At 40.8% G+C, this 21,717-nt stretch overlaps 1 protein-coding gene across 2 annotated transcripts in view; it reads right to left on the reverse strand.

The window, feature by feature from the left end:
* Syt16 (synaptotagmin 16) overlaps window positions 1-21,717 on the reverse strand; it is a 149,913-nt gene that overhangs the window by 100,349 nt on the left and 27,847 nt on the right. For both annotated transcript variants that reach the window (XM_027418252.2, XM_027418251.2), the window contains exon 2: window positions 20,616-20,798. The gene's annotated coding sequence lies outside the window, so the exon portion shown is untranslated. The remainder of the gene's footprint in view (window positions 1-20,615; window positions 20,799-21,717) is intronic.

A 21,717-nucleotide genomic window follows, 5' to 3' on the forward strand; every position in this document is an offset into this window, starting at 1 on the left:
CCAAGACCATTGGCATATGCATCAACAGGTCCCTGCTGAAGGAGATTCAGGAATTTCAAACAGCATCCATGAAAAGACGAAATATAATTGAGAGCTAATGTGATAAAATTGTGAAAAGAAAAAAATTAACAGGAATAACTTCCAGATAAAGATACCCAACAGTTGATCTTTGTCCCTGGAGAATAGAAGCATTTGTGTCACTTGAAGATACATTTTAGACCCAAATATAAGGAGGAAATATGGAACTATGGTCATTGTAGCCCTCTTGAGACAGACTAAGCAAAACTCACAGGGTCAGCATTCTATAGTTGTTAACTGTAGAAGTAGCCATCCTATAACAATGTGTTTAAAAACAGATGTGACCATTAAGAATCCCACTGCTTGATACAACTGATTACTTTGCATATAAGAAATATGACACTGTATTTGCATGCAATTTACAGGGTTGTAACCGTAATACACAGGAACCTAGTCATTGTCTCAACAACCAAAACTGTATCTGGAATTGGCCACCCAGGCCCACCCATTCTTCCTTCTTGAACTTACTGGTCTTTGTCCCAACATAGGCATCAGCTGAGTTCAAGTCACCTTGATTCCCACCCATTCCACTTAGCAGCCTCTTCAGGAGTCTCCCTATATTCACTTTCACCCCATTTCCCCCGGGATGACTTCTAACATCCTTCCAAGACACATGCTTGATGAGACCACTTAGCGTTTACAATAATGATGTTCCATTGTGATGGCTAGTCTTGGCTGTCAACTTGACTACAGAACGAACTGAAACCCAAGCAGTTTGATACACCTCTGAGGGATTTTATTTTTAATTAAATCATTCAAAGTGGGAAAAAGCCACTTTTAATCCAGATTTTTGAGGTGGGAAGATTCACCTTTAGTCTGGACCAAACCTGCTGTCAGCCTATATAAAGAATGTGGAAGAAGGAAGCTCTTGCTTTCTGCCAGCTTCATTCCTCTCTGTCTGCTTGTTCTCACTCTCACTGGTAAGTCCATTCCTTCACTGGCATTAGAGCCTACTTCTTCGGGATTCTGGTGTATACTGAAGACCAGCTGAGAAATACAGCCCTATACCTGAGACATACAGTGGACTGAGCATACAAGTGGATGCTTGGACCTTATGTTGGCAGACAGACATTGTTGGACTAGTTGGTCCACAACCTGTAAGCCATTCTAATGAATATTCTTTCTATGTATATTCAGTCTATTAGTCCTGTTCCTCTAGAGAGCCCTGACTAATACACCCATCATTCTTACCATAATCTCCTACTCCAGAGGATTCTGAGCGCATGTCTGGTGCAGCCCTTTCCTGTCTACTTGCTGTCTATACCTGCATCTTCTCCTCAAATCCTTTAGCTCCTTCCCTGAAGCTCTCCTGCCTCTGGGATTCCCCCACTCCCACCCAAAGGCACCCACTAATCTCTTTATAGTTCTCAGTTTATGCTTTTCAGAATTCTTTTCCTTCCCCCTGAACCCAAACTAAATTAAGCCAGCCTAAAATATCCCTTCAAAGCACTCTTATCAACCTTGCTCCCCTCTTCCTACTCCCCTTTCCTACACCCTCCTCTCCCCTCCAGCTGGCTCCCTTTCCATCTTACACTGTTGCCCCTTCTGCTCTCTCATCACAGGTATTCACTAACCTCTCTATTCCCCACCTCTCTGAAGATCTCCTCCTCTCTCTTGATCTCCATTCTAGTTGCATGACCTATACATATGTAAATATACTTGCATATACACATACATGCAGGTATGTAATTTTTAATCCAGGTTCTATGTATAAAAAGAAACACACGGTATTTTTCTTTCTGTAGTCCAATGCTCCAACACTGAGCTCTATCTCTTTATTTGTCTTTTTGAGTATGGCTTATTTTGCTAAATACGTTCATCTGTTTATCTCCAAATGACAAGATTCTACTTTTCTTTGTGGGTGAATAAATTCCATCACATGTGTACACCACTTTTTTTATCTGTTTACACCTGCCGATGGCTATGGAGGTTAGAAAAGCGACCTACGGTGACAGAAATCACATTAATAGATAGCCTATTGAGAGGCTGACTCCATTTTCTGGCCATTGTCAATAATGCAACAGTAAATATGGATAAATAAGTGTCTATGTGGAATGTTGACTTTAGAGTCCTTTGGGTGTATATCAAAGAGTGGTCTAACTGAAAAATATGTTGGTTCTACTTTAGTTTTGTTTTTGTTGTTGATGTTATTTTTCTTCCGTACTGATCTTGATAGTACTTATACAAGTTTACATTGCCATCAGCAGTGTATAAGGGCTTCTTTCCCCACATCCTCACCAGCCTTTGTTTTTCACTCATTTTCTTGTTGATAGCCATTCTGACAGGGGGGAAATGGCATCTAAAGCAGTTTTAACTTGCATCTTCCCCATGGCTAAAAATACTAACCATCTTTAAGAATTTATTAGCCATTTTGTCACAGCACCTCTTATTCTAATTAATACAATACACATATTAAAGTCTAATAATATACAATTGTAGCTTGCTGGTGACTTACGTATTTCTTTTCACATCTGTTTTCTTTAATAAATTAGAATTCCAATGAAGTCTGGTAACTGGTTCATTTTTTTGTCTTTGTTGTGTTATCAGCATGTAGCAGAGTGCCTGGTGGTTACAGGATAGGCAATCAATATTTTTGAATATTGAATACATATAGCTATTGTGCTTGCTATACATATAGTTTCTTGTCAGCTTGACACAAGCTAGAGTCATCAGCGAGTAGGGAGCCTTACTTGAGAAAATGACTCCATAAGATTATGCTGTAAGCAAGCCTACAGAGCATTTTCTTAATTAGCATTCATGTGAGAAGGACGAGCCTCCTGTGGCTGTGCCACCCCTGGAGAGGTGGTCCTGGAGTATGTAAGAAGGCATGCCGAATGCACAAGGCCTGCACAGATTCAATCCAAATGAGTTCCAGCACTGAGAGGAGGAAGTGGACGGGGGATTTCACTCATACCCAACAAGCTATCTGCAATTGACACCTGCTGGCAACGGAAAAAATAGTTTTCTCCAATGGAGTGTCACTAGGTATATTAACACACTTCAGAGTAGGCTTCTTGCCCAGGAGCAGTTGGCCAACACAAAACAAACTCAATGGTATTTTTGTAGATTTATGTCTTGTTTTGCAGTGTTTGGGCTTTTAAGGGGGGTTCTGTTTTTGTGGGTTTGTGTGTGTGTCTTGTTTGTTTGGTTTGATTTAGTTTGGTTTTTAAAGAGTGAAAAAGAACACAAAATTGGGTAGATAGGGAAGTGGGGAGGATTTTAGAGGAATTGGGGGAGGGGAAAACATGATTAAAATATATGGAAAATTTGCTATTAAAAGAAACTTAGGCTGTGAATGGGGGGTGTCCTTCTGTATATTTGTTTCTCTTATTGTTTGGTGAATAAAACACTGATTGGCCAGTAGCCAGACAAGAAGCATACAAGGGGCTACCACACCAGGAGAAGGCTGGGGAGAGAAAGGCAGAGAGCAGCCATGGGGAGACACCATGCTGCCTAAGAACTAACATGCCAGATTATGGGTGAGCCACAGTTTCATGGCAATACATAGATTAATACAAATGGGTTAATAATTAGACAGAGCTAGCCAAATAAGAAGCCTGAGCCATCGGCCAAACATTTTACACTTAATGTAAGTTTTTGTGTGTTTATGTAGGGCAAAGCAGATGTGGGATCAGGAGGAACAGAAACCTCCATCTTCAAGGCTGAGTAGGCCACGGGGAGAGCAAGAAATTAAGACGCACCCCTACAAGTCGGGTGTTGGTGCTGCACGCCTATAATCCCAGCACTTGGGAGGCAGAGGCAGGAGAATCTCTGTGAGTTCAAGGCCAGCCTGGTCTACCGAGAGAGTTCCAAAGCAATACAGAGAAACCCTGTCTTGAAAAATCAAAAAAAGAAAAAGGAAAAGGAAAACCACCCCTCCATGGCCTCTGTATCAGCTGCTGTCTCCAGACTTCTCTCAGCAATGGCATGTGACCTGAGAGTTGTAAGAAGAAATCAATCTCACCAAGTTGTTTATGATCATGATGTGTAGGTAGAAGTTTTGTGTTCCACAAACTGCTCCCAAGTAACCACATAGTTGTTTAATATTAATTATAAATCTTCAGTCAATAGCTCAGGCTTGTTACTAGCTAACTCTTACATTTTCAATAAACCCATACTTTTATCTACGCTTTGCTATGTGAATTGGTACCTTGTCTCCTTATGGCATGTCCATCTTGCATCTCTCTACATCTGCTCACTACTCCTCAGACTCTGCCCTCATTCTTCCGAGTATACTCTGTTTGGCTCTCCCCCTAACCTATCTTGTCCAGCTATTGGCTGGTCAGTGTCTTTATTAAACCAAACCGAGTGACAAATCTTTACAGTATGCAAAAGGATTATTCCACAGCACACAGCAATGAAAACCCTAACTAAGACACCAATATAAACACATGCACATATTTTATAGTGATTGCTTCACTTAACAGCCTAATATGCTTCAATAGCCTGTTATGTTTTCCATTTGTAATGATTTAAGATTTTTTTTAACTAAAATTTTCAACTGGAGCCTGAAAGTTCTCTTTCAAATTCACATCTGTGAAACAGTCTCATCTTAAGGTCTGTGCAATCCTTCTATTGCAGAGGGTAACTGCTCCATCAGAATGAGAACAGTATTCACTGGGATAGCAGGAGTTTCGCATTACTAAGCTAGTCAAGAGTAGGGCTTCCTTCCATATTTCCTACTAAAATAAAAGTTGTGATGTTCCTTTCTTGCTCAGAATCCCCACAGTCGCTCCTATGGAAAAGTAGTACTCTGTATGGCATGTCCATCTTGCATCTCTATATCTACATCTGCTCACTACTCCTCAGACTCTGCTCTCCTTCTTCCAAGCATGCTCTGTTTGGCTCTCCCCCTAACCTTACGGAAAAAGTAGTACTGGCTAAAGATGACAATAATAAAGTAAAAACAGGTATTTTTTAGTGAGAGGTTTAGGAAAGGCTTGGGGATATAGCTCAATGGTAGAGCAAGTCCCTGTACATGCTGAGTTCCATCCCCAGCACCATAAAGCAATTGAAAAACAAGAAACAAAGCTAAATAGCAATAAAACAGGTGAGGTACCATGTGCCATTCCTAGATCTAGAAGTAGCAATGACTTGTAAAAGAGGCTTCATTCCCTGGGTATTCATTTCTTCTTCTGCAAAACAGCAGAAGCATATCCAGCAAACCTCCAGTCTTCCATAAAGAGAGAAGTCTGACAGTGTTTTGGGAAATTTCCTTTAGCCCTATTCTTTGGGTTGTTATTGCTACTGATAGCCAACACATACAATTCATTTGGGTCAAACATGTCTATGATACAGATAAATGAACTTATCAAAATGTCTGACATTTGCCAAATATGGCAAAATGATAGCAGTTAGTCAAGAAGTTAAGTATTGCATCAAAATGAACTGAATTCAGACTGGCCTCCATAAACCAGAAACTAAACATCTATTAAAACTATAAATCAGTTTGTTTGTTTGTTTTTTTAGAAATTTTACACTATCTTCAAACTGTTGACTTAAGCTATTTCCCGAAGATAATGTTCAGATCATTCTCAGAGTCTCAGTGAGTCCCTGTTCCCATTGTCACTGCTACAGACAACACAGACTGCTGAAGTTGGTCTGAATCTAAAAGATACCCCATGACCAACAATTATACAACAGGTTTTAACCTGGTTCCATTAGGTTTGTAATGAGGGGAACATGAATCTTTCATCTAATGAAATTTTCATGCATAAGCAGAAATCCAATCCATCACAAATTACTAACCCATTGAATATAGTTCTGCAGGGTCAAAGGACACAGTCCCATAGTCTCATTCATCTTGGGGCCCCCCTCCTGTCTGTTGATGAGGATATCAACTGAAACTCCCAAGCTAAATCAATGCTTACAACTGTTAGTTGTTTTTTCCTATGGTTTCCTTTTGGTTATTTATGCAAGCTTTCAACCCAAGCAAATAGTAAACTTGGTCATTACAAACATGACTATTGCTACACATTTTATCTCCTTCATTAGCGGTTATGAAGATTCGGTCTCCTGGCGTCCTTGATGACTGGGCTCTTAGGATAGTGACGCTAATAACATGACAATGTCAATGCTTTTGTGTCTGCCAAGCATTAGTAATCAGATTCCCCTGAGACCCCATCAGAATCATCAGCCTTAATGGGATCTTTGTGGTTACAAACAGAAGTAGGTTAGGCAGGGGCTATACAATGTCTCTCGGGTCTGCTCAGACAAGGTGGCCCCAAAGAACATTTGGAAACACTGCTTTTACACACCCCTCGCCTCTGGCAGAGAATTCCACATGATAACTGTGAAGCACTGCTTTCTGAGTATGACATTGGAGCCAACTGCCTCTTAAGTAACTACATACATATGACCTATTTCAAAGCAATATGTACATATATGTATAATCACTACATCTATTCAGCTAAAACAAAATGCTAATTATATCCCTGTTTTAATCCCACTATGCCGGCCTATTGTCTTTTCCCTCTCTTCCTCACAAAAACACCAAATATTGCTTGCTGAAGACACTAAACACCTCTATGATCTTCCATTCAGATGGTCCCACTCACATTCAACGAGGACTCACACCTGCCTCCTGGGAGGCATGACAGTCTGCAAGCAAACTACCAACAGCATCTCATTCCAAAGAGAATTTTAGTGTTCCCTGAGCACAGCAAAGGAACAGGTAATGAGCAGAAATCCCCATCACTTGAAAAGTGTGTTCCCTGTTTAGCCTCCATTCTGAACAAACTCTCACACCGAATATATATTTTGGCTAGGTTCAGCTTTTCCTTGGGAAAATTCTAATTTAAATTAAATTCTTTCCCTTAAATACTCCTAAGACAAACATGAGTTAGGAACATAAATGCAGAGGCAAAGCACAGGGAAAATAACATGTACAAGCATTATAAAGGTTTCTGAACTAGAACAAAGGCATGGAGTGCAGCTGACATGGGCATTACTGTCCAGAGGACAGAGGGAAAGGGAGAGACTTAGGAAGATCAAAGACTAACTTAAAACAAGAGCTCCCTGCTGCTAAGATTCATTCCAAAGAACAGACGAAATTGTTTTTCTCCAGCTGCCTACAAGTTTTATTTTCATTTGGGGAAAATAAATATGGAATAGCTCAAATCTGGTTAACTAATCATAGTCCTCTATGTTAGCTCTGTGTGTGTGTGTGTGTGTGTGTGTGTGTGTGTGTGTGTGTGTGTGTGTGTTTAGGGCTTTCTTTTTATCATTAAAAGTAATTAAGTAACAACAGCAACAAAGAATGGCCTTTACAAACCCAAAATGGGGAAGGAAGAACTTTGTAATGAAGAGTCAAGGGAAGGGCAGGCAAGAGGGCTCAGCAGGTAAGCCTGATGCAAAGTCTGAAGTCCTCAATTCAATCCCTAGGACCCACATGTTGGAAGGAGAGAACCAACTTCCACCAGTTCAGTTGTCCTCTGAATTACACACATGCACACATGCACACATACACACACACACACACACACACACACACACACACACACACAGAGTCACATATGGGCAGGCACACACACACACACAAATAAATAAATAAATAAATAAATAAATAAATAAATAAATGTAATAAAAAATAAAGTATATGATGGCTATCTTTTTAGAAGTCAGTACAAAACCCTAAGATGCCACCAGAACTTCTGTGATGTGGTTTGCAAGGTTTCAATTTGGGTTTTGCTTCATGGTGATATTAAAAACAACCTCAGGGCCAGTCAGATTCTGTGGGTAAAAGTTCTTCCTAACAAGCCTGGAAAGAAGAGTGCAGTGCCCAGATCCACATGACTGAAGAAGAGAGAACCAACTCCCATAAGGTATCATTACATATCTACACACATACTGGTGCAAATCTGTGCACACACACACACACACACACACACACACACACACACATATATATATATATGTGTGTGTGTGTGTGTGTGATAACAAAATTAAAACATTCAAAGTGCTCATATTTTAAAAGTAGGTTCCTCCCACCATTCTCCTATCAAATGTCCTTCACTTTTATGGACTTAACAACTATGAATTGATGTTCTATCAAGACTTTGTTAGGGAGAAGCTAGTACAAGCAGGTTTTAAGCAAATAAGAATATTCTCTGCCACTTACATTAATTGCTTCTAAGTATTAAGAAATATTTAAAGGAACCCGAGTGGAGAAACTGTAAGAAAGTTAAGATTTAAAATACTTTTGGAATTCCTAAATGCACATACTTCAAACAGTATCTGTCATCTTGTCACTAAACTTCAACCATCAAACCTGGAATCCCAGGATTTCCATTATAATGAGTGCTTTTATAAAGAAGGCCTCTGCTCCTTATTCATGTTTTGGAAGAATGTAAATATTTTAATAAGTAACTATAGACAGGTCCTTTCATTTATTTTAACCTGCCATGCTAAGTAAGCAATGGGACTTTAAACCAGTTACTTCAATAATCTCTTTAAAACTGATTGCTCAAACAGCTAGTGAAGTGCCTGGATTCCCAGACACCCACCTCTATGCTGGAGCAGTAATCTGTGCTACTAACTCTATTCTCCTCAAACAATAACTCCTTTTCCTTGCCGCCTACCCATAAATGATTTTTTTTTAAAAGATTGAAAGCATATGTCTCTCTAAAATACACACGAACACTACTGTCTGGCTGACAAAAGCACACAGATCCAAAATCCTGTGTGCTAACTAACTAACGCTGCCTTGAGGTCTCCTCTAGACTGCCTGTAACCTGGAAAGATTTCTCTGGAAATGCCAAGGAGGAAACAATGGTTCAAATAGTACTGCTATTTAACATACGCAGTGAAGCTTTTAATTTATGATAACTTTGCTCTCCTAGGATTAAAAGTAGTATGTGCTTCTTCACTACACCAAAATGCTCTCAAAACCATCCAGAAACTAGGTGAAATCCTTTCACGAGCTCCATCAAAAATATGTGATGGAGCACCCCATGACTCCCCACCCCCGCCACCCCATGCATCCTGTGGAGGCCCACTGCACTGAGGCTAAGTCACAAACACTACTTACTGGGTGAGCCCAGGCAGACAACTGAGGCTTAGGAAGAGCTGCCTAGAACTCTCCATAGTGAAACTCCATGCCATGGCCATTTTCAAAACAGAAAAGGCTCCAGGGTTTCTGCTAAAAATAAGATGGAATTCTGTATGTCAGACACATGCGCCCATATGTTATACAGTTATTGGTAATGTGAAAACTCAGAGGAAATCTGCAGCTTTTGAAACCATGATGTGTGTTTTAGGAAGCTCTCACACTTAGGCGTTAAACATTTCCAGCAGTGATCCATACTTACAAAGCGCTTCAGGCTGTTTTTATTAATAGCCTGCATCACAGAGGAAGCTCAAATGCCACAAGAAGAGTCTGTTTCTAAGGTAACTCACCATGCGTGCTTATGTAAATAATTGAGAAGCAGAGCTGCTCAACTGTAAGTGTGCCCAGATCTGTCAAGGCTTTCACCGTTCCTCCCAACCTCCCGATTTGATGCTTTCATCTCCACATTCAGCTGACTGGATAACAAGTTCATGGACTGGATGAAATTCTTGGCCAGAAGACCATAGCCTGCTTTCTGAGTTGCAAGAAGGGAGCTGTTTTGTTAAACTTAATAGTGAATTTAAAGGAACATCACCTCTTGAGAAAAAGACAAAGAAAGAACTTGAGACAAGAGGGTATAATTCAGAAATGAATCATCTTGTTACTGTTAACAGTGGATGATGGGCACATGGGTTCATTACACCATTCTTTCCCTACATTCTTGTATGACTGAACATCTTCCTAATAAAGGTTTTTAGTGACAACCTTTCCCCAACCTCTCTGCCACAATTAACTGAAGGAAATAAGAACAGAAGCATAGAGATGGAAGATAAGTTCCTGTCAAAGTTAATTGTATGTGTCAAGTTAACTAGGCCACTGTGCTAACATGCTGGTCAAAGATCATTCTGGATGTTTCTGAAGGGTGCTCTTTGTGTGAGACTGACTTTGAAGGTGGTGAACTTTGTGCGAAGCAGATTTTCTTCTACTCTGGTAAGTCATATCTGAACACTTCAAGTCTTAAACTAAACAAAGACTTAGAGAAAGGGGAATTCTGCCAGCAGACACACTTCTGACGGGACTGCAACACTGATTCTTTGCTTGGTCTCCAGTCAACCAGCCCACCCTGCAGACCTGGAACTTGCCAGGTTCCTTAGCCACATAATTCACTAAAAGCCAATCAAACTCCTGTTCCTCCTTTCTTCCTGACACTCTCTTTTACCTACTTGCACACACACACACACACACACACACACACACACACACACACACACTGGCCCACAATGGCCCACTCAACTTTTCAGTTATTCTATCCAGCAATAAAAAGTGTATTTACAATCCCATTTAATGTGAATCTCCCTGTCTCATCAATTAGTCTTTATTTTATGTGCTTATACCATTTATAATAACCTATAATTATATCAATTATTTGCCTCTTTAGTTTTAGCTTTAGTTTTACCTGCATTCACTAAAAGAATATAATTTTCAAGAGATTAATGACTACACTACTCATCTGTGCCACTTCACTTCCAGCACTTAGCACAGCATGGAGCAGGACACAGAGTCCCAATAAATACTGATGCATGCAGAAATTCGCATTCTCAAAACAGCAACCGTCAACTGACTCCCTGGGATTTCACCCACCAAACAAACAGGGTTCAATTAGTCATACTATGATGGACCCTCCTGAATTATTGCAAGTTTAGATAATTTCCCAGAGTACAACACCAAAATCAATTCACAATAGATTGTGTCTCAATCAAGGTCACCCAAAAAGTCACTGGTCATTACAAAGAAATACAAACTTTGCTATATCTTTTACAGTTATAGAATTCTCAACTGTTTGCATTTCCTATATTTGGTTAAGGCATATGAAATTTCCAGCCCAGTAAAGAGGTATTCCAGAGACAGATGTGCAGATTTTGCAAACCAAGGTGTTGAAATCAGGAAAGAAAACGCCATGCAGCTTGCTAACAAATTGGGTCTTATTTTGCATATGTACAGTGGGGAAGAGTTACACAGGAACTATGAAGGGGATGGGTCATGCTTCAGAACAAAGAAATAAAAGTGTTTAGGGAAGGAGAAGATGTCAACTTTCAAAATATTATCCAACCTATAATTTTAAAAATATCACAGTGTAATCCTAAATTTTGTGATTTTTTTTAAAAGTGCCTTGGTGGCATAGCTTTTAATCATCTTCTTAGAAGAATATTGAGCCTCTGGAGGTTACATAATATTTTATTTATTTAAAATTCATCTCAGTAGGATATCCCAAAAGAAATCTGAAAATGTAGATGCTGGTACTCAAAATACAATATCAAGAAACCACTCCAGCAAGTTGAATATGAATTATACTGCTCTTACATTACCCATAAACATTGCTCTATAACTATATTTAACTTGCCAACTATACTAAAAACCTGAAATGTGACAAAGTGGATGACAGTTAGATGGGGACATGTCTGCATGTCCTTCTTCATCTCAAAGGGCTATAAGAAAAAGTAAAACCATGAATATACGTTGGTCACTACACTATATAGCTACATCATCTTATTTCCTTTGGTTCCTTGCTTTGTTGTTTTAGTTTTCTGAGATAGAATCTGGCAGCGAATCCTAGGCTTGACTAAAACTCCCAACCTTCATGCCTCAGCCTCAAAAGTGCTAGAATTACAGGCATACTCTACTACACCCAGGAATACATTTATGTGTTTTTATTCTCATGCATATCTCATATCTTAATTCACATCATTCCACAAAATTTTCACTGGCTTTTCTTATTTTGGCATAAAATAAAACAGTGTTGTTAAAATAAATATTATAACACTAGTAAATACATAGCAGAGACAGCCACACTTTTATGTTTTGGACAAGTTTACTGAAATCTTGTAAGTCTCAGAATCACAGGATTGAGGTCTTAGATGCTCAAGCTAGGCCCAGTGAGTCTCATTCTCTTCCTGCTGCCTGCAGATCTTGTATAGAACTCTCAGCTCCTTCTCTAACACCATGTCCACCTACATGCTACCATGATTCCTGCCATGACAATAATGGACTAACCCACCCACAGTTAAATGTTTTCCTTTAGAAGAGTTGCTGTGGTTGCAGCTGATGGAAGTAGAAGTAGACACCCACAACTAATCACTGAACTGAACTGGAATCCAGTTGCAGAGAAGAATGAGTGATGAGCAAAGGGGTCCAGACCAGGCTAGTGAAACAGCTGACCTGAACATCGGGGAACTCTTGCTCCCCAGACTGATAGCTGGGATACCAGCATAGGACTGATCCAGACCCCAGGAACGTGGGTTTCAGTGAGGAGACCTCAGAAATCTACGGGGACCTTCTGTAGTAGTTCAGTACTTATCCCTAGCATAGGTGTGGACTTTGGGAGCCCATTCCACATAGAGGGATACTGCCTGAGTCAAGACACATGGGGGTGGGCCTAGGCCCTATCCCAAAGGATATGATAGACTCTGATGACCCCCTATGGAAGGCCTCACCCTCCCTGGGGAGCAGAAAGGATTTGTGATAGGTAGGGTTTTAGTTAGGGGGCGGGGTAGGCGAGGAAGGGAGGGAGAGGGAACTGGGATTGTCATGCAAAACAATCTTGTTTCTAATTCAAATAAAAAAGCCTCTGAAAAAAAAAAAAGTTACTGTGGTCATGGTGTCTATTCACAGTGATAGAAACCCAAAGACAGAACTTGGTACCAGGGACTGGGGTATTGCTGTGATAGACCTGTCTATGCTCTTGTTTCAAAAAATGTGGACTTTGGGGATTTTGATTAGAAAAGCAGTTGAATGATTTAAATGATGCTGAATGGACCATACCAGTAGGATCATGGAAGACTGGTGCTAGGTGTGCTTTGATGAACAATGGGGTCTGGCTCAAGAGGTTTCAGAGGAGAGAAAAATGTTAGCATGTGTCCTAGAGACTATTCCTGTGATATTTTGGTAAAGAATATGACTGCTTTCTGCCCTTGTCCAAAAAATCTATCTGGGGCTAAATTGAAGAGCTTTGGATTGTATTTGCAGGTATTACAAAACAACCTAGTATGGACTGTGTCATGTGGTTTTTAGTCACCACACTTACACAAATCTATAATGAAAAGGAGCAAGATGAGCAAGGAAGTTACAAAATGTATAATTTGAAGAGAAAAGATGGCCCCAGGAAGTGGGATGGAGCTAAGTCCTGTGTTCAAGGACATAAACAGATTAAAGAAAATCTTGATGTTAAATAAAATGAAGGGAGTGGTGAGCTCAGGTCAAGGCCCCACCCTGCTAAGATTCCAACTTGGTTAAAGGAATTAAAGAAAAACTTAGAGTTGGTGTGGTAGCATACACCTTTAATCTTAGCACTCTGAAGGAACAGGCAGGCAGATCTCTTGAGTTTGAGGCCAGCCTGATCTACAGATCAAGTTTCAGGACAGCCAACCTTAGGCAGTGAAGAAAGCCATCAAAACCAGAAAGCTGGTGAAGATGTAATTGAATGAGGGGTCATGTTTCAGATCCAGCAATCAGCAGAACTTGGCAGCCTTGGCCATGTAGTTCTGGCTTTAGAGTTAAGGATACAAGAAAAGGGTTGTGGAATTTGCCTCCATGACTAAGGAAAGCTGCTGAGACCAGACATGTGTCAAGAGTATCCCCGCATGGAGGCCCAGAGAGGCCACTGTGTAAAACAAAGAAGGTGAAGCCTAGATTGTCTTGGAGACCTCAAAATGTTGACTAAGCCAGAGCTATGGACATCTGTTGAAAAGAGCTGCTAACAGGGAGAGGAGCCACTGCAAGAGAGAGATGTATGTTGCAGTCAACACAAAGCTAAAAGGAGTTGGAGAAGTGAAGAACACTGACATCCAACATGGAGGTGCAGAGTTTGGCGTTTGCCTGGCTGTTTTTTGGTCTTGCTTTGGTCCAGTATTTCCTCATTATGCCCCCTTCCCTACATTTTGGGATGGTAATGTATATCCTGTGCAATTGTACATTGGAAATATGTGACCTGATTTTTCACTTTGATTTTTTATAGCAGATTAGAGTTAAGAGATTGCATAAGTCTCAGAAGAGATTTTGAACTTCGGAATTTTAAACAAGCTTGAGACTACTATAGATTATGGGGATTTTTGAAGTTGGGCTAAATGCATTTTGCATTATTATATAGCTATAACCTATGGGAGCCAGGGAGTGGAATGTGGTAGTTTAAATGAAAATGGTCCCACAGACTCAGGTACTGGCACTATTGGGAGGTGTGGCCTTGTTAGAACAGGTGTGGCATTGTAGGAGGAAGTATGTCACTAGGGCTGGGCTTTGAGGTCACAGATGCTCAAGCCAGGCCCAGCATGGCACTATTGTCCTGCTTCCTGACAATCAGGATGTAGAACTCTCAGTTACTTCTCCAGCACCATGTCTGCCTGCATGCTGCTATCCTTCCCACCATGATGATAATGAACTAAAAGTCTTCACTGTAAGCCACCCCCAATTAAATGTTTTCCCTTATGACAGTTGTCATGGTCATTGTGCCTCTTCCCAGCAATAGAAGCCCTCACTAAGACATCTATAATATGATAATCTCAAACACTCACAAATACTCATCATTTAAGTCCATGAACCAAGTTTTTGTGTAAGGAGTCATGATGTGCAGGCAAGGAAAACATGTGAGGAACACAGCCGCCTGCCCTGTCTAAGGTTGAACAGAAGCAGTAAGACAAGGCCCCCACAGATACTGGTGGGCAGAAACAGACACAGTATTCATCTTCAGTCCTTACATCAGGGTATCCCACCTCACCCCAACATCTTTAAATCATCTGGAATTCCTTTTAAAGAATTACCCTGCTGCTGTCATTCCCTATTCTTAATTAATTTGCAGTAGGCACTGAGTAACAGCTTTTGTAAACGTTGTTTGAGGAATGAAAACCAGGATAGCTCAACTTGACCTAAAGTTGCAGTCTCTGATACCTAACCACCATCTGTATCATAAATGTTTGACAGGCTACAGTTCTATGTCATTGTAAAACCTTCCCAACCCTGGCTGGGGAGTGTGGAGAGTGATTACTAGAGAACAGTGAAAAGAGGATCATGTGTTCCATACTTAATCAACATTCCCAGGTGATGTCATCCTCTCCCTAGAGCAGCCTAAATGGTAGTCCTCCAGAAGTTATGGCCACATCCATAACTCTGGAACCTGGGTGTGTTGCTTTATTTGGAAAAAAAAAAAAGGTGGTGCGGGTATCTGGCAGTATAATTAATGATCTGAGATGAGACAAGCTTCCTGGATTAGTGAGGACTAAATACAAGGACAAGAGACAAACTAGAGATAGAAATATAGGAAAGAAAGGTGATGTGAAGTTGGAAGCTAGAGTGATTCAAGAACAAGCTGATGGATGCCAAGGTCAATGGACAGCCACCAGACAAGGAGAGGGGGCAGGGAGCAGACTCTTCCCTGGAGCCCCAGAATGAATGTCAGGAGCAAATCCAGAATTGTACCAGAATGACTTCCACTAAGACACTGAGTATGTAGCAATCTGCAATAGCAACTGTATAAAAGAAACATACCCCAACCCACCTGTCCAACTTCTATTACACCCATCTTTATGGAAAAGCATGATGGAGTGGGTTAAATTGTAATGGTAATAAAAGCAGAAATTAACAACAGTCTAGGGCAGAGGTTCTCAATCTGCTGCATACTATAGATATTTACAATATGATTCATAAAAATAGCAAAATTACAGTTATGAAGTAGCAATGAAATAATTTATGGTTGGGGTCACCACGCATGAGGAACTACACGTATTGAAGGGTCAAAACATTAGGAAGGTTGAGCATTGGCTGAGGGTGAATATTCATCTTAGTAAACCAGTTTCCTCACTGGTAAAATAGATAATAGGACTTACTTACTGAACTATGTTATGGGAAATATGTACTTGAACACACTATAACCTAAATGTATAGATTCTATAAAAAAGAAATAGCAGTTATATTATAGCCCAAGTGGAAGCAATTGCTGGGGTAAAGAGGGAATCTCTGTTAGACCAGGAAACAACCACATATTGCAGATAAGGATGAGAAGGTGGAAGTAGGTTCAGAAGGAACCATCCAATTGGGTCCTTTTAGAAACTGCTAGAGAGAAAACCTTTTAACAACTGCATTTCAGAGTACCAGCTCTGGGGCTGCTTGCTTAAAAAAAAAAAAAAAAAAAAAAAAACTGTCTCCTTATTCATTCTTTTTTTTGTTGTTTATTGTTGAATTTTGTTTTTTGGTTTTTGGTTTTTGGTTTTTTGGTTTTTCGAGACAATGTTTCTCTGTGTAGCTTTGTAAAACAGACTGGCCTGGAACTCACAGAGATCAGCCTTCCTCTGCTTCCCTCATGCTAGGATTAAAGGCGTGTGCTACCACCGCCAGGCTTCCTTATTCATTCTTAAGAAGGACCTCCTATATTCCTTTCTCTGGAGCACTTTTCCATGTTCAGCACTGAGAAACTAAATTTTCGACTTGCCCACTCAATATGATTGAGTCAGTTTCATTATGGATAAGGAATGGGGTCTTTTCGAGTTCCACCCTCACTCCCAATGATCCTTTAAAGCAGAGAACATTGCAGCACAGGGTGAAGCTGATTTAGGACAATACTTTATTCCTCCTACCTACCCCCGACAAGAGGAATCAATCTCTGTCCTGATGGCAGTGCTTGGAAGGTTCCCATGTACCTTTCAAGGTCATTCAGGCTGCAAGGACAGCATAACTGACAAGGAAAGTGCAGAGCCGAGAGTGAAGTTTGGTTGGTTGAGGATCAGAAGTATAAGGTCATCCTTGGGAGGCCAGTGGGATGGCTCACATCAGGAAAAGGTGCTTGTTGCCAAGCCGGATGACCTGAGTTGAAGCCCCAAAACTCACATGTCAAACTGCTAGAACAATTCTTAGAAGTCATTCTCTGATCTCCACTTACGTTGGTATTCATGATCACATGCAAAAAAAAAAAATCTGTGGTATTCATGAGTGCACAGACACACAAATATAAATAATGGTAATAATAAAATATTAAAGATAATTCTCAGTTATGCAGCAAGTTTGAAGCCAGTATGAGACCTTGACTCAAAAAAATAATGCTTAACATCCCATGGTGGGATGCCATGCTCGGCCTTGATGCATGGAAGAGGAGCCTGGTCCTGCCCCAACCTATTGTGCCAGACTATGTTGACTCCTCATGGGAACCCTTACCTGTGATGAGGAGTGGACTGTGGGTGGGCTGGGAGGGAGGTGAGGAGGTCTGGGGAGGAAGGGGAAGGGGGCTGGGAGGGAAGTGAGGGGTTGGGAGGAGTTGTGGGAGGAAGAACTGTGATTGGAATGTAAAATTAAATTAAAAAGTAAAAATGGCAAAAAAAAGGATGCTTTAGAGGAAACAAAATAAAATCCATTCGTCAATTTATATTCATCTCTCTCTCTCTCTCTCTCTCTCTCTCTCTCTCTCTCTCTCTCTCTCTCTCTCTCACTGTGGGATTTTATTTTCAACCAATTTTCTATCTCAAAGTTGAAGAATGCCTTCTTTGTTCCAAGTGATATTTCCCCCAAAATAATCACTACCAATGATCAACACAGCACCTTAAATGAAGCAAGCAAAAAACTTGTGTGGAATACTGGGTCAGTTCATGGCAATAGCAAGTACTAAATAAATGTCAGCTGCCAGCTATCACTGCTACTGCCTTTGTGTTAGAGATCCCATCTCACCACATCTTCCCCTTTCTAATTCCAGGCACGATGTTCCATGTAGACCTCCAGCTATGGAAAAATGCATGGCCTAAAGGAAGATATGGTGTTTGTCGGGCAAATTATTTTGCACAGTAGATGCAGAAAATAAGCCACTGCTCCTTCATCTCTGATAATACCAAATGAGCTAAAAGACTGCTTTCCTATTTCAAACCCTTGCATGGATTAGAATTGGTTAATTAGTTGTGGATGATAAAGCCCATACTTTTAGTCCTCAAAATTTTCTATTTCATACAGTACAGTCTAAGAGTAGGGTGGCCTACTTGATGTTTAATCTTTCTTATTAGCTCTCTTCCATTCACAGAGCCCCAGAAGTTGCTATGGTAACCCTATGAGCCAAATAGGATCACAGAATGAGAGCTGGGAGAAACTAGTCCAGACTTATCAATTTGCAAATGAGAACTTAAGGCCCAGAGAGGTAAAGTGGGTTTCCCAAAATACTGTGTGTCCAATTAGCAGCAAAGGAAGCTCAAAGTGTCTACCCCATGCTTCTCTCCACCACACAGGGCTGTCTTCCTTCCTCAACACTTGTCAAAATACATAAGGAACATCCCAACTTCATGGAGAACTTAGTGCTTTAGGGATGACAATTGAAGAAAATATCAAAGGTTAGGTAAAATGTGGAATAGCAGTGTGTTTTCTGTGACTTCAGATTCATGATAATGAACCCTTTCGGAGAAGTGATGTCAAAGGAAGGTGTTTTCTTTTAGGGGTCATCTGAAGATGTTCTTGATTCAGCTCTTTTTAAAGCTATTCCTGGTGATGCTGCTCTGAGTCTGAAGCTAGAACTTCTCAGTATCTTGTGCCTTCTTTTTAGTGTTCCAACGTGATCTTAAAATCTCAACTTTTTTGCAAGTATAATTTAGAATCATCCCTAAATCACTCACAAAAAAAGTGAAACAAGATACAAAGGAGGTGCTTTAAGTTGCTCCAACCTTAGTCCTAGTTATTATCGTCTGTAAATGAGAACACCTCACCAGCCTCAACCTCCCTGCTTAAGTAAAGAACACAACATATTGGCATATAGTATCGGTACCAGGCTTGCTTGTTTGCTCAACTTTATAGTTAAGTTCTACAAGAACCTTCATGGTAGATGCTATGCCAACCTTTACAAAATAAATCATTTGCTCTAACACAACTCTGCTGGGATCCAATAATTCCAACTTATCCCATGCAAATAAAAGAAAGACTGAAGGTCAGAATGGTTCCCCAAGTCACCAAGACCACATCAGGGTGGCAATCAGATCCAAAAGAGAAGCATCATTCTGAAGTCCCACCCCCTTACCAGACTATGGCCAAGCAATACCTGTTCTTCTCCCCTTAACCTAGACTCAGCTGGGACACTAGTGGCTAAAGGATTCACAAGTTGCTGAGTTTATATAACAAGCCCCATAAAATATTCTGTTCTATTTTCTAAAGATGGGTCAGATGTCTCAAGTGGAGTTCAAAAGAGCAAGGCAACAGCAGCAGCACCCATCATCTTCCAACCGCTATACCCTTCCCCATGACTAACTCCATGGTGACTCCGAAACATGCTCACACACTCTTTAATACTCCTTTCCTCCAAAAGTGAAGCCTAATTTCCAGTCCCCCGTGCATAGACTAGAGTCAGTGAAAAACAGAAGGGGAGAGAAGTGACAATGTGTGATTTTTGTAGATGAGGTTGCAAAAGGGAACTGTGGCTCCTCCTTACCCTCTGTGAGTCTTGAGCTCAGAAACCAGTTGCTATGATATGAAAATTCAAGTCCTAAAGGTATCTACAAAACTGGAACTAAGCCTCCTGCCACTCTGGAAGTATTTTGCCCACTGACCTACCTGCAGCCTCATGAGAGACCCTGATCTGGAACACCCAACTAAACCCACTCCTATGTTTCAAAACTACAAAAAGTTTAGATAAATATATACGCGACTAAGTTTTTAAGTGATCTGTCATGAACCAATAGATAATTGGCCTGATTAAATTTCCAAGGTATGTCCCTACTATCAATAAAGCTGAACTATCTGTGACTACAAAAGCTGCCCTGTCAATGAGCCAAATGTTCTGTTTGGCCCACCCTCCCTTGGAACTGGAAGGTGTTCTCACAGCCTTAGATCTACCCCCAAAGTGCATACAAAGTAGCTCCTTGACCAGTGTCAACACATAACCTGAGGGGCATGTAAGAGGAGGATGAGAATCTGGCTAAGTGCAAGAGAACTTTCCATGTCTAATCTCCCTGGGTGACAGCCTGGAGCCTGTAATGCTAACCTCCATCACCAAATTCTATACTTATGCAATTGAAAGAGTGTGTCCTTCAAGAGCAAGAAGTCCTTTCTACATATGACTTCACCCTCATTAAATAGTTAGATATGGAAACTGAAATTTTCTCTCTGGAAACGGGGCTACTGTGCTCCAAGGTGGAATGGCTCTCAGACATTGAATATCTCAAAAGCAGCTAACGCAGCAACAAGTCAGTATTGTTCCATCATGAAGGTAAAACACGTCCAATCAACATACACTTTATTCTCCTTCAGGATTGCTGGGGAGGAGGCCTTCTTCAAACTAAGGATCTAACGAGCAGAGAGGATGGAGTGTGGAGGCAAGTCCTTACCCATCAGCTCTAAGGACACTGGGAAGAGCTGAGGCATCCTTTGTGGTTCCACTCATCATGTCTACCACAGCTATTACTGGCCAGCTCAGCTGTGAATTCTTATGGGGCCACCTTGGAAAGAGTACCACCTTTTAGCTCAGGAGAACATAAAATGTGATGCTTACCTGGTCCTGTGTGGTCCCCAGTCTTTTCTCTCAAAGACTGCTTCCTCTTCCCTCTTTGTTCCAGGTGTGGACGGCCTCTTATGGTTTCAAAGCACAGCTTCTTGTTGATGAAGAGTGCAAGGACAGCCAGAAGGACAACAAAGACCCCTATGGCAGACAGGAAGCCAATGGCTTCAGGAGTGACTGGCAAGAAAACACAAGTGGAGGAAAAAAGAAAAAAACATGTCATCACTATTACAATGACCCAACTTTTGGTTCTCACAACTGAATAGATTCAGTAATGCAGAGTGTTTGAATGACAACACTCTTGTCATCTGTCTGTCTCTTGGTAACATCCCCAAACTGTGGTAAAGGGAAAGGGGCTGTGACTAGGTTTACCTCCCTAGGCAGAATTCTCACATGGCAGTCCTCAAGTCCTTGCATGTGGGGCTTCTTCTACATGGAACACCACTTTGTCAAAGGGCCCCAGACCTTAGCACAAATGACACCGTGATGGAAGTATTTAGCATGTAGACAGCACTACCTGCCAAAACTAACACAAAGGCCTGATCCATGAAAGTCCATATAGTTCCAGGAAAGTCTCAAAATGTACTGACCTTGCTTTTTGGCTTCTGTAGTTCTGCTTCCAGCTAATTGCTCTTGTTATCTGAAGATTGTAGCTCCAGAATATGAATTTCATGCTAAAAAGCTCACCCTGAGAAAGGCTCAGGGCTACACTGGAAACCAAGCACCAGTGTAGTCGTTGGCTGGCTAATAAAGACTTTCTATTGATTAAAACCATGTCTGATCAGTCTTCTCTGGTGAATGCCCTTCTTGTTACTCTCACAAGCTTGGTATTTATTATCACAAACGTGAAGACAGATTCTTCAAATAAGTTGAGCTACAAATGGTTGTCCAGTGCTATAAACCCATGCTACTACAAAAACAACTGCTGGAAGCATAGAAAACTTGAAAAAGAGTTTAAGGATACATCCATCAATGTTGGCAAATGAAGGAAACGTCACTTCCTGAATATGTTTTTGCAGACTCAAAGATGCAATATGATGGTAACATAACTCCACACACTTTAAACAGTCCCTGATATTTAGTTCTTTAATTCTGT

Source organism: Cricetulus griseus, chromosome 5 (assembly GCF_003668045.3).
Source record: "Cricetulus griseus strain 17A/GY chromosome 5, alternate assembly CriGri-PICRH-1.0, whole genome shotgun sequence".
NCBI classification, from domain to species: domain Eukaryota; kingdom Metazoa; phylum Chordata; class Mammalia; order Rodentia; family Cricetidae; genus Cricetulus; species Cricetulus griseus.